The sequence below is a fragment of the Orbicella franksi genome, chromosome 3 (genome assembly GCF_964199315.1).
Source record: "Orbicella franksi chromosome 3, jaOrbFran1.1, whole genome shotgun sequence".
NCBI lineage: Eukaryota > Metazoa > Cnidaria > Anthozoa > Scleractinia > Merulinidae > Orbicella > Orbicella franksi.
Window position 1 is genome coordinate 11,563,620 of NC_138147.1, and position 15,198 is coordinate 11,578,817.

A 15,198-nucleotide genomic window follows, 5' to 3' on the forward strand; every position below is an offset into this window, starting at 1 on the left:
CAGGGTGAAGTATGACACCAACCTTCTGAAAGACCCACTCATTTCGCAGCAATTTTCCATTACAATCAGGAATAAATATCAGATCCTCCAAGACATGCAAGAACCCGAAGACCCAATAGATGAAAGCTGGGAGAAGTTGAAGAAGGTATGGAAGGAAACAAGCGAAGAAACACTTGGTCGAAGGAAACAACAAAATAAAGCATGGATGTCTCATCATACTATCTCTAAGATCACCCTAAAAGAAAGAAAAAGGTGAACCTAAATAAAGCGCGTACAAGATAGCAAAAAGTGAGAGCCCATGCTGAGAATGCAGAAGCAAATAAGGATGTCAGACGAAGCGTGAGAAACGACAAGAGGAAGTATATTGAAGACCTTGCAAAAGAGGCAGAGACTGCGGCCAGTCAACACAATATAAAAACACTTTATGATACAACAAAGCAAGTGTCAAGTAGGTTCAAGGCATCTAACCACCAGATCAAAGATCTAAATGGACGCCTGTTAACAACAACAGAGGATCAGAACAAGCGATGGGTTGAGCACTTTCAACAGCTTCTTAACAGATCCCCTCCGGCGAACCCTCCAACATTACCACCTTCGGACCAAGAACTAGACATAAACTGCGAACCTCCAACTGAAACAGAAATCAAAAAGGCAATTAAATCACTAAAGAACAACAAGGCGGCAGGCCCAGACGACATCCCGGCGGAGTTACTGAAAGCTGATATTGACACCTCAGTGCACATGCTGCACGGCCTCATAGGAAAGATCTGGGATCAGGAATCTATACCATCAGAGTGGAAAGAGGGTCTTTTGGTGAAGTTACCTAAGAGAGGCGACCTAAGCTTGTGTAAGAACTACAGAGGAATCATGCTTTTGTCAACAGCAGGAAAAGTCCTAAATCACATTATCCTGAAACGCATGAGGGAAGCGGTGGATGAGATACTACGAGATAATCAGGCGGGATTTAGACAATCCAGATCAACATTAGACCAAATAGCCATCCTTCGTATAATCGTAGAACAATCACTTGAATGGAGGACCCCACTCTATATAAACTTTATAGACTACGAGAAAGCATTTGACAGCCTGGATAGAAGCACCTTGTGGGACCTGATGGCCAGCTACGGAATTCCTGGAAATATCATATCATTAGTAAAGAACACATACGAGGGCACAAGTTGCCGCATTTTGCATGATAGTGGTTTAACCGAAAAGTTCAATATTAAAACAGGTGTAAGGCAGGGATGTCCACTGGAAAAGTTGAAAATTTACATGGACATGTCAATTTTAATTTACAGCATGTAAATCTTGGTTTACATTCTTTGTAAATTACAATTTACATGTTAGGGTTTTGTAAAATAAATTTACAGGAAATTTACAGCTTTTAGTACAGCATGTAAATGTTCTGTAAATAGTGATTTACATTGTCTTTGTCGACAATGATCATTTGAAGAACATGTAAAAACCTGTAAAATATTTTACGCACTTTTACAGTATCTGCCTTTGTAAAAAACATGTAAATTGCTTTGCTAAACCATGTAAGAAACGTGTAAATAATTCAAGTGAATGCTGTAAAAAGTCTGGAAATGTTATGTTTGTAACCCTGTAAAAACCATGTAAACGAAAAAAGGGGGCCTGTAAGAAACATGTAAAAACCATGTCAATGAAAAAAGGGGGCCTGTAAGAAACATGTAAAAACCATGTCAATGAAAAAAGGGGGCCTGTAAGAAACATGTAAAAACCGTGTCAATGAAAAAAGGGGGCCTGTAAGAAACATGTAAAAACCGTGTCAATGAAAAAAGGGGGCCTGTAAGAAACATGTAAAAACAGTGTCAATGAAAAAAGGGGGCCTGTAAGAAACATGTAAAAACCGTGTCAATGAAAAAAGGGGGCCTGTAAGAAACATGTAAAAACCGTGTCAATGAAAAAAGGGGGCCTGTAGGAAACATGTAAAAACCGTGTCAATGAAAAAAGGGGGCCTGTAAGAAACATGTAAAAACCGTGTCAATGAAAAAAAGGGGGCCTGTAAGAAACATGTAAAAACAATGTAAATGAAAGAAAGGGAGCCTGTAAGAAACATGTAAAAACAATGTAAATGAAAGAAAGGGAGCCTGTAAGAAACATGTAAAAACCATGTAAATGGAAAACCTAGAAGTTGCACGGGTGCGTTGGGGGGCTGTAAATAGCCTGTTAAAAACATGTAAATTAAAAAGGGGGACCTTGCAAAGGCTGTGAAAACAATTTAAATGAGATAATGGGGGCTTTTCGAAAAGCTGTTAAGACCACGTTAATGTAAAATGGAGGCTCTTAGAAAAAAAAGATCTAAATTTAAGAGAGGGCCTGCCTAAACCCTGCAAAAGCCATGTAATGGAAAAGTGGGCTTATTTAATATAACTCTGGTGTAACGGTTCAACCAACGGAGACTGTTCAAATGATGTAAATTCCAAGTTACCGACAGGTTCGCTATCCTCTTGTAAACGGTTGGTTGGATTTTGCAAAGAAATGAATGAAAAGCTACCCCGGCCAGGTTAAACTTGGGGGGACGGGGGGGAGAGGGAGGAAGGGTTGTCTCGGGTAACCGAGAACATATAAATGGGACCTTTTAAAGGCGCGTAAAGTTAAAATGTAACACCGCCCTAAAGTTCCGTAAACCTACCGTGAAGCCTCCATTAAGGTGCCTTTTACGTTGAAGCATTTGAACTTCTCTAAAGTCCAAGTATGTGCTATAGTGTGCTTTAAATTGAAGGGTTGGGTTAGAAGGTATGCACCAAACTAAATCGCTGCATTGATCGACACCGCACTAAGCTGTCTTCTTGTGAACTTTACGCGCATCCACAACGTCAAAATAAAACTAGAATTGTTACTGCGCATGCAGGCGTCCCAAGCTTACGTCTCTAGAAAAGAGAAAAATTAATTCTCGGACACGTACGTATTTATTCATGAAGGACCATGAAAGCGTCACGTGTTGTGTGAGTTCAAGACGGAAAGAGCCCAGGTTACCGAGTTTGAACTGACGCGAGTTAGGTTAGGCAGGGAACCATAAGGGACACGGCCGGCCCAACGACCGTTTTCTCTCGAATGCTTTGAAACGCTGTTTTAGGCTATCTGGTGTACTTTGAAAGCTCTATAGGTTAATTTTAGGTTGCGCAAAAAAAAAATTTATCTGTTCGGTTATTCTAGAGGAGCTTGAGTATTCTCGTACTTATTAGGGCTTTTTTGTCCATTTCCCGAAAACGTTAGGACTTATCGCCTTTCCGAAAATGATAGCTGACTTTTTTTCGGTACCAAAATGACATTTTTTTTGTTTTGTTTTGTTTTGTTTTGTTTTTTTGGGTGATTTCTACCGTTCTGTGCTTTCATTGCCGTCACTGTTATCCCAGTCCCTTTGTAAGAGCATACCAGCCTTGTGAGTACCCGATCTCCAACAAACAGGAATCAGCGGTCTTCTTGTTAGGTACCAGGTCCTCTCGGTTCTCCCGCCATGTTTGGCAGTTCGTTGGAACTTGCATCGAACTCGAGCTCTGTTTTAGCGGGCCAAAATCCACTCTACCTTCGCTTCGTCATCGTGCACGGTTTCAAGGCAAAGTTTTCCGTTACCCACAAGCTGAAGATAGCGATTACAGGCAACAAAAACAACAGGTAAGCAAGTTTTGCATAAATTGAACGAGTAGAGTAAAGTAACGTCAAGATACGTTTACATTTCGTTTTGCCTTTGGTTGTGAATGTGTCATTATCAAGGAGAAGTTACATTGCTTGTGGAATCGACTTTGTTGATGTTTACCTGCCGTGCATAAAGAGCTTTATTATCTGTTATTATCTGTTCTCGATAACCGAGTAAGAGCGTGCGACATTTGTTATTGGCTTATATGCACCTTATGATTCCTTCTGATGCATTCTCTTGTAAGGTTATGTTGCCCTCTGATGTGAATGCTAGTAAGCTAAAATGTAATGTGCCATCTTCAGCAGAGAAATTTCTCTTATGCTAGTGTAAGTATTCTGAAATTACTCAAGTGTCTACAGTTGTACCTACATGCAAGTTACAATATGCTACACAACTGTACATGGACATTGCACCCACTGGTGCTGATAGTAAGTTAAATGTTGTGAAATTTTCTTTCACAAAAAAAACACTACGATACTTTATAAAGAGGTATACATGTACCTCAAACTGTCATGAAAACTACACAGGACTTGAAAAAAAAAAAAAAAGGAAGAGTAACTTGCCCAGGCAGGAAAATCTACTTGTCTTGGACGACACAGTATAGTCAATCGATTATTTCATAACAATCAATAGAAAGTAGTCAATGATATCAGAAATCAATAAAAGGATTCGTCATGAGTAATCGATTGTGATCAAATTTTCAATAAGCATTATCAATTTTGCTGATACTAGCTTATCTTTTAAGCAACATTTAATAAGAAAGAAGTGAACAAAAGATATAAAGTGAAATATGAAATCATGAATACAATTGCATAAAAACATAACACTGTATCTTGTAAACAGAATATTTTGCTGGCATACATGTATCAGGGACTATGTTTTGGGGGTCTTTGGTAGTGCCTTTGAAATCTACATAAAAAAGTTACAATCAAACATTGTGTTGAGGGACACAATTTTTCTACAGTTTATGTGAACTAACAAAGAGAGGCCAACTTTCAATTGATTCTCTAATGACTGATAAATTTGGTAAAATCAAATCGATAACTTGAAACTTCTCTAGCATGTGAGTATGAATTTCTTTCAATTGATTGATAGCACTGATAACACTTACATTAATTTCAATTTATCGAGTTATATCAATTTACGGATCAATTTCAATCGATTGCCTTACCCTGGGATGACCAGACAGCACTTTAGAGCCCTGTTACAGCTGTACATTTTACTTGTACGAAATTGGGCTCTTACCAAATACATGTAGGTTTCATGTGTCATGCATCTGTTCATTCATCTGTAGCAGGGCAGGAAAAAAAATTGTAAGTCACTTGCCCAGTGGGGCAGTCAATTTCAGTTTTCACTTGCCCCCATTTAAATATTAGTTCCCAGTGTGGTGGCCAGTAAGGAAATTAGAGGACAAATGCGAATGAAGTATGCTCGGATTCCTAACTAATTCTTGCTTTCAACCTAATAATTAACTAATCTTTCAGGTCTTAAGTTTTGAAATGGAATGACTGGAAATTATCATTTATCAAGCTGGCATTTTTAGTCAGACTCACAAGACCACTGAGGCTACATTGTAATTTCACTTGCCCACCGGGCCATTGAACTTCTATTTTCACTTCCCAAGAGCAAAATTTACTTGGCTGAGGAAATCAGACCTGGGTTTTTTCTGCCCAGAGTAGATAACAGATAACACCAAAATGTGGTAAAAACAAAAAATATTCACATAAGCCATTACCAGAGTTTGTCACAGAATCTGTGAATTTTTCAGGCATGTGTCACTGATGTTCTTACCACATTTTGATGTCTTCTGTGATCTATTACTGAACAGATGCATGACAACATAGAATCTATCTGCTTCATAATACATAACAAAGAAACAAAAACAAACATTTATGACATCAGCTGTACCTTTGTCCACCAATAGAGCATAAGTGCACATAAGAAACAATCAAATTGTGCTTGCAAATAACTTGACTTATTATTTAAACATTGTTTGATAGGAGTTTGATTTATTGTGCATGAATATTACAATGTAGAAGATAGTGAACATTGAATATTTACTGCCACACATTTTGAGTTTAGTTCTTCTACATCCTCTGACATTCAGTACCTTCCAATCAGAGATGCAAAGTTTTTGTCACGCAGTAGCTACAGATGTAGATGTAAGATCTGTTTGATTGATGAATATCCAGGGATCAAAATAATGGCCGGTCAATGGGCAATGTCTGGCCAGAATGGTGACTTGACTGGCCAAAAGCTTCACTCGCCGGTCATGTTGACCAGTCATGTCATGTTGAGACGGTCATGTTGTTCATTCTTGAATAAACAATCAAATCCCCAACTGTAAATCTGAGAGTTTTTAATCTCTTTTTTATTATGACCTCTAATGAAAACATACACCAATGCATACATGTATCTGTTCGAACGGCTAAAGACCATTTGCTTGCTGTTTGTCATGCGTTCAAGATCGATAGGAATGCCATTGGAGTGACTGGGGTTAAATCCGTTCGGAAAAATATTAAGCCAATTTTTAAACGGTCTAGCAGTGAGTGGAACAAACAAACTATATTTGTGGGTTTAATTTGGCTCACATTACATGTACTTGATTTTTGCGTAAATATCCTGAACGGTCAGAAACGAGACGTGACCGAGCTAAAATTACTTTGGCCAGTCAACATGACCGGCTACAGTCCGATTTCAAAGGTCACAGTATAAATTGGAATGATAAGAAACAAAATAATAACTCCCGTGTAAAATTCGCTGATTGATATCATACACAGAATTTGCTGATTCATACTCAGACATAACTTATCTTATTTAACGAAATGTTTTATGTTACTTGTAGGATGAACTAAAATTGAGAGTGGTCAATATATGCATACTCCTTGGCATTGATGCTTGATCAGGAAAAAATCAGCCACTGAGAAGTCTACAGTACTTATGACTCTATAAGGGGTCCAAGGCCCATTTCTTGAAGGTCCTGGAAACTTTTCGGGCCCACAAAGCCATCTTTAATTGAGCTGTGTCTAAAAACTAAGAGCTGTATATGCCTGAAAGTTCTTGTGTGAAGGAAACCTTTGTTCATATTGAGAATAAGCAATTAAAACAGCTCTGTTAGCATAAGATTTGAGATTTTGGTGTGGCTTTCTGGGTGCGAAAACTTTTTGGGACCTTTGAGAAATAGGCCCCTGGTGGATTACAGTCTAACATGGTGACCTTCAACACTTTGATATGGTCTGGCAGCTTTCTGGCATAAATTCAACCACTTTAAACATTTTTTAATGCTTTGAAGTATCACCTACCTGTGTTAGTGAATTAGCATCAAATTTAAATATCTTAGATTGCTAGGTTGATACTTATTGTTCAATACAGCAGCTATAAGATTTCATCATAAAAAGAAAAGGCTATGTTTACATACATGTAGTACCAGAACAATACATGTAATTTATTAACTTATGATGTGTTGTGGGAACTATGGTACTAGATAGGCCTTTCAATTTCAACAAGCCCCCTATGCATTTTTTTTTTACAGTACAGCTTTTTGATCACAAAAAGAAAACATAAAATTTTGAATATTGTTTACAGTGAATGTTTTGTCAGGGGTCCAAAATGTTTGTATTGTTTGGATTCCGTACAGTTTTGGAAAAAGAAGGAAACTGTGACTTTGTAAACATAGCCTAAAAGATGTCAGAAGCCTTGTTTTATGTTATGCAATGTAGTATTCCTTTGGCATGAATGTTTTTATGATGAATTTAAAATGTCAATCTCTATCTTGTGGTAAATGTTTTTTCTCCCTATTTTCTGTTATTTCAAAAGAACAATTCACTCTATGAAAAAAGTTGATCAATACTTCACACTTACATTGCAGTAATTTTCATAATAAGGTAAAGGTAAAGCCCGCATACGAGCCACATGGCCCAACAGGCTGGAGCTTATCCCGCTTTCTGTAGCAGGAAGCGACTAGTACTATTTGTACTCCCCCTGGATGAGATGCCAGTCCATTGCAGGGTTACCCCACCATTAAATTCGCTGGTACCAACTTATACACCTGGGTGGAGAGACACTGAGAGTAAAGTGTGTTGCCCAACAACACAACAGAATGTACCCGTCTAGGGCTTGAACCCGGATCGCTCGATCTGGAGTTGAGTGCACTACATGTAACTACGAGGTCATTGTGCCTCCCCCATTTTTCATAATAATTAAGGCTAATTTAATCCTACATTAATTACTTAGTAAGAAAAAACAGTTTATTCATTCATTTTATGACAAAGGTATTATCGTTATGTTACATTTGACTTTGTGGATTTAGTGTATATTTAAGACAGGTATCTATTCGCAAACAATTTTGATTTAGTAATACACCTAAATTGCAAAATCTTTACTAGTTGTAGCTGACAACAGTATAGTTCTTAATAATTTTATTATTTATGAATTAAATAGAGCTGAATATGACATGGTTTCGCACAATCTTGAAAAGGTCTTGAATTTTAGTAGTCTTCTTGAAAAGTGCTTGAATTCGGTTAAAGGAGCAGTCATGGTATTTTACAGTACAGTATTTTGGCCATGCACAAAATTACATTTATTTAAGTCGTCTTGGTATGGATAGATAGAAAAGAAAACATGTTTTATTTGTTGCAATGTATACATTGTAAACCTTATTCATGGCATATAAAAACTATTTGAATTTTACTGAGTTTGTTCTGATTGCAATAAACTTCTGATTCTTTATAAATTTGCATATTTTCTACTATTATAATTAAGGTCAACAGATTTGATTACAATAAAACAGTACATTCCATGCATTTTTCTTCAAGTTATTATTTACAAGTCATTTATCGTACAGAGTTTCTGCCTCCCTTTTTAGATTTCCATGTTATTTACAGGCTCCCTTTTTCCATTTCCAGGTTATTTACAGGCTCCCTTTTTCCATTTCCAGGTTATTTGCAGGCTCCCTTTTCCAATTTACAGGTTATTTACAGGCTCCCCTTTTCAATGTACATGTTATTTACAGGTTCCTTTTTTCGATTTCCATGTTATTTACAGGCTCTCTTTTTCCATTTCCATGCTATTTACAGGCTCCCTTTTTCGATTTATATGTTATTTACAGCCTCCCTTTTTCGATTTCCATGTTATTTACAGGCTCTCTTTTTCCATTTACATGTTATTTACAGGCTCCCTTTTTTGATTTCCATGTTATTTACAGGCTCCCTTCTTCGATTTACATGTTATTTACAGGCTCCCTTTTTCGATTTACATGTTATTTACAGGCTCCCTTTTTTGATTTACATGTTATTTACAGGCTCCCTTTTTCGATTTACATGTTCTTTATGGGCTCCTTTTTTTATTTCCATGTTATTTACAGACTCCCTTTTTCGATTTACACGTTATTTACAGGCTCCTTTTTTCGATTTACATGTTATTTACAGACTCCCTTTTTTGATTTACACATTATTTACAGGCTCCTGTTTTCATTTCCCATATTATTTACAGCCTCCCTTTTTTTATTTACATGTTGTTTACAGCCTGCCCTTTATTATTTACATGTTATTTACAGTATTATGGCAGCCTCCCTGTATTAAATTTACATGTTATTTACGGGTTTCCAGGTTGAATCACAAGAAATTTACAGGCTATTTACAGTATTTGCAGGAACAGTTTACATGTTATTTACATGATCCTAGCCCTTTGCTTTGAAACATTTACAGTGTTTTCTTCATCATTTACATGTTTCACTTAAAATATTTACATGTTTTTTACATGAAACCTCCAAAACATGTAAAAGGGGAAAAATCATGTAAATTATTCTTTACAGTCTCTTTTTGATTATTTACATGTTAATTACATGTTATTTACATACTCTGTAAATTTTCAACTTTTCCAGTGGTCTCCTATCTCCGTTCCTTTTCCTTCTTGCCATTGATTGGGCAATGAAGGAGACAGTATCTTACTCTAGGAATGGCATACAGTGGACCCTTGTAGACCAACTCGAAGACCTGGACTTTGCCGATGACTTGGCACTTTTGTCTCATACCCACTCCCAGATGCAAGCGAAAACCTCAAAACTTGAAGCCATCTCATCAAAACTAGGACTCAAAATCAACACCGATAAGGCAAAGATCATGAGGGTGAATAGCAAGTCAAATGAGCACATCAGTATAGCAAACCGTGACATAGAAGATGTAACATCCTTCACATATTTAGGTAGTGTCATAAACATCACTGGAGGAACGGACGAGGATGTACTGGCAAGAATAGGGAAAGCACGTAGCGCATTTAATATCCTAGGGAACATCTGGAGATCGAGGGAAATAACAACAGCCACTAAAATTAGAATATTCAATTCAAATGTTAAGCCCGTACTACTCTATGGTTCAGAAACATGGAGAATGACAGAGAAGACCGTGTCAAAACTACAGACCTTCGTAAACAGATGCCTGCGCAGAATCCTCCAGATTTACTGGCCAGATACTATCAGCAATGCTACCTTGTGGGAGACTACAGGTCAACTACCCGTCAAAGAACAAATTAAGAAAAGAAAGTGGACATGGATCGGACATATGCTTAGGAGATCAAACACCTGCATAGCCCGACAAGCACTGGGCTGGAACCCCCAGGGAAGTAGACGGAGAGGAAGACCACGAAACACCTGGAAAAGAGACACAGAAAGGACCACCCAGTTAAAAGGCTACACCTGGAATCAGATCGAACAGATGGCCAGAGACAGAGGAGGGTGGAGGCGCTTTATCTGTGGCCTATGCTCCGAGACGGAGTAATAAAAGGCATCATCATCAATGATATAGCTTGCGCCCGAGGCTGAAACCAAGAATGTCACATTTGCAAAATGTAACGTTCGAGATTTCGCCGACCCGATCTATTAGACAACCCATAACTGAAATATTTATTTCTTATTTTTATCCTATTTTGGAGGTGGTCCGTAGAGGGGATCCATACGGGGAGTCCATGGATCGGTCCGTAGTGGGGTCCGCGGACCGGGGGTCAGTGTGTTCGGGTTACCCCTAAGAAATTCAAGACGGAGGTAACTCACTACACGGGTCGTGTGCTCGTCGCCATAATCGTGCGATCTTTTACATTTATCACCAAATTTACAACTTTCTTTGACAAAGAAAGGGCATAAATGTAACAGATAACATCTTCTTTTAGTACATCCACCGGTCTTTCCAACTTTAGGACAAAACTCTAGACGGACATCTAACTTCACAATCACTATCGTTTCCTCGGCCTGGTTTGACTTGAATAGTTACGGAAACATTTTGACGAATTCCAGCGCGCCAAACTCTAAAACAAATTTACGGTTGTTTTGGGAAAGAAGTAATACTGCACGGTCCAGATCCAGTTCTCCTCCATTTTCCAGAAGACACTTTACAAACTCTTCCAGTGCTGTTTTTCGTGTGGCCTCCTCCATGTTGTTTCCAAGAAAGTTTCCAAGAATTCCAAGACCATCTGTGATTTGAGCCTGCAAACGTTCCGTCCGAAAGCCATGAAACAGCGTCATGTAAGCATCATGTTATGTCACACCACTCTATAAGCCCCTTAAGCTGCAATTAAGGGTGTTTTTAGGAGGTCATACTGTTGCTATGGTAACCTATTGTGTCACGAAAATGATAACAACGCGTTCACCAATGATTGGGCAGTTTTTTGGATACCGTGATTGTAGCATCAAGTGATAGAGTGGTTATAAAGACCCATCAAATCTAAGTGTTGGAAACTGTTTTGAGTCACCTTTAAAGTGAATCCGAGCTTCTCATACGTATGCACTGAGCTTTGCTTCTGCACGTCTTCCATAAACTCACAGCTCTTGCTCTGGACACTCACCTTCTCATGCTCTGGACATTTTAATACTGTTTAATTGATTTGAAGTAAATAATCAGTACACCGAAATATCAAAATGTTGACACTTAAATTACACTTTAAAAAATCCAACTCACAAGATTTTGGTTGGTCAAATCAAACAAAACCAGCAAAACACTTAATGTGATATATAGATGTAGCCAAGCCTCCTGGACCGGGTTGTTCAAATTCCATTAAGCAAATTCCATTAAGCTAACCCAGGATAAGCAAAAATTATTTTGATACGAGTCTTGTAAATTTGCAGTGAGGTTTTCTGAGTTGTGTCCTGGTGTACTGGTACACAGAGGGAATAACCATTGTACTCCTTTCTTTACGAACCTTTGTTTAGCTGCTGAACATTGTTGGGTCTTTTGGAGTTTTATAAACCTGCGAGCCAGCGAGCCATGCGAGCCAAAGGGCGAGCCATGCGAGCCATGCGAGTCATGCGAGCCTGTAAGGGCCAATTTCCAATTCCTTCGGTTTCAATAGGCAAGATTCACTCTAGTTCACTGACTTTAATTCGACTAACACTCCAATAAGACGCTCCTGTTTGCTTGTGCATAATTCCATCAATCGTCCGCGTCTTTATCCGTCTTATCCGTCGTTACTTCGAGTGAATCGCATACACAACTACAACGTTTGTCGACGTTCGCCATTACATGCACACTCGAAAAGATCACGAGACTTAAAAGCGGGAACTAAACGGCGGGAAAAATACATGAACAATACAGGGAACCCAGCAACAGAGCCCTAGAACAAATGTTAAGATTTTTTATTTGTTACATTTATATTCACATGAGAACAAGAACAAGAGCAACGGAACAAAAATGAATAAGATCGAGTATTAAATTCTTGCAATATTAAATTCTAAGGGAAGAGACAACCACATGCGGCAGTCAGCCAACCGACAAAGTTTTGATAACTCTGATTCACTAAAGAGCGAACCTGTTAAAATTACGCGATTCACTCACCATTCTTGACGCCAATACATGGAATTGCCCTGAAGTACTGTTCTCTTTTTTCTTGAATGATTTTCAACGTGGATATCAATGAATGACAGGTGCCAATGGATACCATTCACCTACCCATTCGAGTAGCGGTGGGGCGGTGGAGCCGGACGTTTCTCTCAGAAAATTTTCTTTACTTTAATCTTGAACCTTAATAAATTTTTGACGCATTGTTTTTATTTTTTGCGGATCCTGGGCGACTTGAATAGACGAAATTTTCTCCAAACAACAAAAATATGAAACAAAGAAAAACATTCATCACACTCAGGGCAGCCATTACTATGACGCAAGACTTGGCACGACGTACAGGTGTTTAGAGCATTTTTCATATTTGCCGCACCAGCAATAGTTCTGGTAACCGAAGCAAGATTAGGATTTTCTTTTGGGAATATTTCAATTGTAGGCACTTTTGTAGCTAAATTTAAGGTGGCTCGGACCAGTTTTCAGGTTTTTCACGGCTCACAACTTTGTAAGAATAGAACAAACAGGCAGACCAGGGCCACTGTAATATTTTTGTAGGTTTGGATTGTATAATTTATACTTGACCTAAAACAGCTGTTATTTTGTCGTCAGCAGTTACCATGGCAACATTCTAAAAGGATTTTTCAGACCTGATCTTTCGCTTATGACAATAATAACTAAAAAATTAACGCGGTGACCTCCAGTTTTTTTTTTAATCAATATCTTTTGGCATCAGAAAATGAAAATGCACAACAATTTTAAAATAATTTTACGGAGCCGATTTCTTGTAAACTTGGAAAAACGACAATTTGTACAAAGTGCAAATTTCCTTCCGTAGAATTTTTTTAACTTTTTTTTTCTGACGCTTCCTCTCAATAATAATGATATATTAAAACAATAAAAAGAAGGGGTCACCGGGCTTGTTTTCATGTAAAAGCCTTCGCGAGTTCCGTTATTCCCACGCGCGTAGGCGCGCATTCAAAAATCCAGACTTTATAAGATCAGCAGTTGCTCATGAGCTGTTTTGACTACCGCTGACTGCTTCGTGTGCCTGCGCGGGGGAGCGGGCTCCGAACAGGTGTTTTGTTTTGTTTGCTGCTAAAACATCATTTGCAGTTGTAGTTGTCGTTAAAGACAACCTCCTGGGCTTACTCTGTAGGGTTTTTACACAAATTCTGGGTAGATTTGCTATGTTTTGCCAGTCCTTTATACGCTCTTGGTGGCTGTCACGATCGATCGAGTTTCCTTTGAAATTTGGGAAACGTTGAATTCCCGAAACAATTTTTCTTAAATACACAAAATTGACTAAAGTTGTTCCAGCAGGTAAAGCCTCCTTTATATGCGAATTTCGTCTCCAACTGTACAAAAGTGACCTTGCGTGAAAAAAGCCACGCGCCGCCATATTTGTTTTGGTCTTGCGGGTTTAAATCTCGCGCCTCTATCGTGCGTGTTTCTCACGCGCGACGCACGATGGTGATCTACTTTCCGCGCGAGAAAACTGGTACCTTAAAATTAATTTCCCAGGGAAGGGGCCCCCAGAGAAAGAGAGAGTACCCTGGGAGCGAGGTTCTACCGTTTATACTCGTCCCCAGGGTCATCTCCGCTTTCAAGATGGCGGGCGGGCGGTTTATAGCGATAGTTCTGATAGTTTAGTGATAGTCGGGTGCGAGATCTATGTTTCTTGGTGAAAAGTCGACGACCTTCCAGAGCAATTGAAGAAAAAAAAAATACTCGCAAAAATGACTCGCATGGCTCGCATGACTCGCATGACTCGCATGACTCGCATGGCTCGCATGGCTCGCACCGTGGTTCGCATGGCTCGCTGGCTCGCAGATTTAGCAGACCCGGTCATTTGTAAAAACGCGCCTGCTAGGCATGACTGTCGATCGAAATCTAAGCTGGGTACCTCAGGCACTTGAGACCAAGAAAAGTTTTGCTAATAAGCTGAACTTACTGAAACGATCCAGATTTCGTCCAAAGGGCGTGCTAAAGGATTTTTATTTTAAAGTAATACTACCCTCTGTAAAATACGGTTTAGTTTTGTGGGGATCGTGTTGTAACTCCGACATACTTGATTCTATAGAAAGACTACATTGTAGGGCGGCAAGAATCATTTTCAACTTGCCCAAGGACATGTCGACAAATGACGTACTCAAATATGATCAGTGGTCTACCTTTTCCCTGTATTATAAGCTCGACATCCTAAGACTATTTTATAAGGCAAACAACGACAGCCTGCCCGAGCCCCTGGTGAAATCGATACTTGAAAACTCCAGCCACAGCTATTCGCTCCGAGGGAAAGAACTTTCTTCTATACCACGATTTAACTCGCGATTTATGAAAGACTCACTTAGATATAAGGGATCTGTCCTTTGGAACATAGTTTTATACCACGAACAACATAAAAGTTTTTCAAGCTTTTTCGACCTTAGAAAGCAGGTTGTAAATAGAACCTATTTTAAAGATTTTAACTTTAACGCCCTGTCGGCTTCGACAACCCGCCACAGACATAGTGACTTTATATACAATTAGTTTTAGTTAGTTTATTGTAATCATATAGTAGATTAAATTAGTAATGGTTCTAGTTAGCAATTAATTAAATAATTAATTTTATTGTAAATCTAGGAATTGTAATATAAGCATTTTAATCGTAATTTTGAATTTTTAGCAAAGTTAAATTTAAATACACGACCCCACAAGCTTTTAGCTTTAATTATTATC

The 15,198-nt window shown here is 38.6% G+C and overlaps 1 long non-coding RNA gene across 1 annotated transcript; it reads left to right on the forward strand.

Moving 5' to 3' along the window:
* Positions 1–1,906: 1,906 nt before the first annotated feature.
* On the forward strand, positions 1,907–8,890 carry LOC145481254 (uncharacterized). The gene is made up of 2 exons (XR_014048605.1): positions 1,907–3,639; positions 6,507–8,890. It is a non-coding gene; the product is annotated as an uncharacterized LOC145481254 (long non-coding RNA).
* Positions 8,891–15,198: the final 6,308 nt, after the last annotated feature.